General features: G+C 33.1%; 1 pseudogene; it reads right to left on the bottom strand.

The window, feature by feature from the left end:
* Positions 1 to 1007: 1007 nt before the first annotated feature.
* LOC111721304 lies at positions 1008 to 1105 on the bottom strand (annotated as a pseudogene).
* Positions 1106 to 3058: the final 1953 nt, after the last annotated feature.

The following is a 3058-nucleotide window of genomic DNA, read 5'->3' as shown; positions in this document are numbered from 1 at the left end:
AATTGGGAAAGACTGTAAAGATCATATAAAGTGTATTGATCTTGTTTCATGTGTTATAAATTTTTTTTGAACTTTGATAAAACTTATGGATTCTTTCTCATATAATATTTAAATGCATGAAAAATGCATAAAATTGAAAAGGGGACCAACTACATTGAAATATAGTTATCAAATATTTGTTAACAATTAAGTTTATGGATAGCATTATAAGAATCCCTGATTGAATTCAACTCCTTCATTTTATGACTGAGGTAACTTCAGGCACAGAGAAATTGATTTGACCAAGGACATCTAGATAATAAAAAAGAGATTTGATTTGAATCCAAATCATTTAATACCAGTCCTTATGCTCTTACCATTTATCCATGACTGGAAATATAATATTTTCTAAGGCAGCCAAGATAGGAGAGGAGGGGGGTGCAAAGAGGAAAAAGAGAGAGAGAGAGAGAGAGAGAGAGAGAGAGAGAATGAAGAGAGAAGAGAGATATGGAAGAGAGAGGGAGAGAGGCAGGAAGGAAAGGAGGAAGGAACAAAGGGGATGAAAGAAAGGATAAAGGGAGGAAGGAAAAGAAGGAGGGAGGGAGAGAGGAAGGAAGGAAAAGGAAGGAAGAAAAGGAGAGAGGAAGGAAGAGAGGAAAGGAGGGAGGGAAGGAGGGATGAAGGGAGAGAGGAAGGGAAGGAAAAAATACCCAACCTTTTTATAAAGAACCAGTCTCCAGAACTGGGTTAGCAAACAAAATGATCATTAAAAATAAAACATCTTCCATTGCAAGAGATATTTTTTTCAGATCTCAAATCTGCCTCTAGAATTTGAAATGACAACTCCCATTCCCTTTTCTAATCTGTCCTTTTCACTTAGCTTTCCAAGGATTCATTTCCCCAGCATCTAATTTCCTTACCTCTACCAAATGTTGTGTGCATACATACAATACATTGACCCAATATTTTATAAAAGAAACTAGTATGATAGAATAGATTGATCAATAGATAATAGATTTATTTCAGTTAAATATTTTTTTAAATATAGAATACATATCATCTTACAAGAGGACATGCTAATTTTCTCTCTATCATTCTAATTTTAGCATATGTACTGTCAGAGTACAGATTGATAGAGAAATGGTAATTAGATAATAATAAATGATAGATGATTTATTAATAGACAATAGATATAGATGATTGATTGATAGATGATAGATGTTAGACATGGATAAATATATATATATATATGTACATATTTACATATTTTCATTCTAATGTGCACTTTGATAGAAATACGATGCCTTTAAATATCCTTTTCATATATACCACTTAAAGTCCTATGTAACTGCATCACCATGAGGAGGAGGTGATATTGGTTCTCAAAGGTTCTATCAATAGAACACAAACTTTGATGGGCCCTATCAAGCTGGAAAAGCTTAAACTATCAACTGGGAAACAAATGCATATGTTAATCATGAAATGATCTATTAAGATATAAAGAGATCTTAATCAGTGGAGGGAATTCCCATGCCACTGAAATTCTTAAGTACTAATTATATTGTATATAGCATTATCTGTAAAAATAAGGTTTCTTTACTCAATTGACTTCTTCACTTCAGTATTTGTATTTGATTGATTCATTTTCTAAAACTCCAGCTAGATATCATTATGGTCTCTCTTGAACAGTAAGCTCTCAGGGATTCAATGGTCCATATTTTATTATCATTATTTAAATATTATGCAGTGCTTAGGATAATGATACTTTCAAAAATTATAAATGTCAGTTTCCATGATTATTATGATTTACAGTACATAGAGTACTTCTAAGAAAGCTGGTATTATTTTTTTAATTTTAAATGCTACTTCAAAGTGCATGTTAAAAACTGCTGAAGAATGCAGTATATCCCACTAAATAAGTGACAATATCAGTATTCCTACAAAATTCCTGGGTCCACCCTCAAAACACCCACCTTCAAGACCACATGGACATAGTTATGAATGAGACATAATAACATCTCTACATGGTGGGGAAAAGCTATTTTACACATCATACTTACATTTATACTTTAAAACTTCAAAAGATCTATGATTCTTTGATGTGGTTACTCCCCCCACTGCAGATTATATAGCCCCTCCAAAGTTTAAAAAATGATAATTTTCAAGTTTCTGTGGGTAGAACAAATTTCCTATCTGCTGGTTGACCTTCTGCTGTTGTGCTTCTGAATTTACCTAAACTAATCCTTGTATGAGAGACACATGGCCTCTCTTAAAACTTTCTTGCTTGGCACCACATATCAGAATTTTGAATAAATGAACAAATAAATAAATTGGTGAAAAAAGCATTAAATCCTCAATACATGCAAAACACTGTTCCAAGCATTGAAGACACAAATGAAAAAATAAGACAGGCCTTGATTGCAAGGAGCTCATTCTAATAGGGAAGGCAACATATATAGTTTTCAGCTGCATCATTTAGAAAGGTCTTATGGTCCTAAGTTCTGGCATCAAAGCAGATGGTAATGCATCTTCCTTACTGTTATTTCCACTAATGAAACTATATCCAACCATTCATGCTCACAAAACTATAAATAAAATAGTTCTCAAGAAACTCACATCCTATAGAGGATACAATATGTATATGCATAACTATATACAAAATAAATAAAAGGTCATTTTTGTTGGGAGTTACTAGCATTTGGGAGACAGAGAGTTGGGAAGGTCTCACATAGGAACCTTTAAGGGGAAAAAATTCTAGGAAAAAGAGATGATGCATGAATGCATTTCAAGCAGATAACTAAATACTCAGGCAGAATATCTAGACTATATATATGGATACTCAAAAGCTTGAGCATCCATTCTCCACTACTTGTCATCACCCTTGCCAAATCCAATTCAATTTGATCAACAAGGATCATTTGTTCAAAATACTTATGTGAAGTGCTTGGGACACACAAAAACAAGAACAAAATCCAAGTCCTGCCCTCAAGGAGCTTCTATTCTACTGGAGATTACAATATATAATGTGAGAAAGGAGAGGGTAATAACAAACAGAATTCTAGAATTTTAGAGGTTTAAA

Source organism: Sarcophilus harrisii, chromosome 6, assembly GCF_902635505.1.
Source record: "Sarcophilus harrisii chromosome 6, mSarHar1.11, whole genome shotgun sequence".
In the NCBI taxonomy this organism is placed as follows: Eukaryota; Metazoa; Chordata; class Mammalia; order Dasyuromorphia; family Dasyuridae; genus Sarcophilus; species Sarcophilus harrisii.
This window is presented reverse-complemented; position numbering and strand designations above follow the sequence as displayed.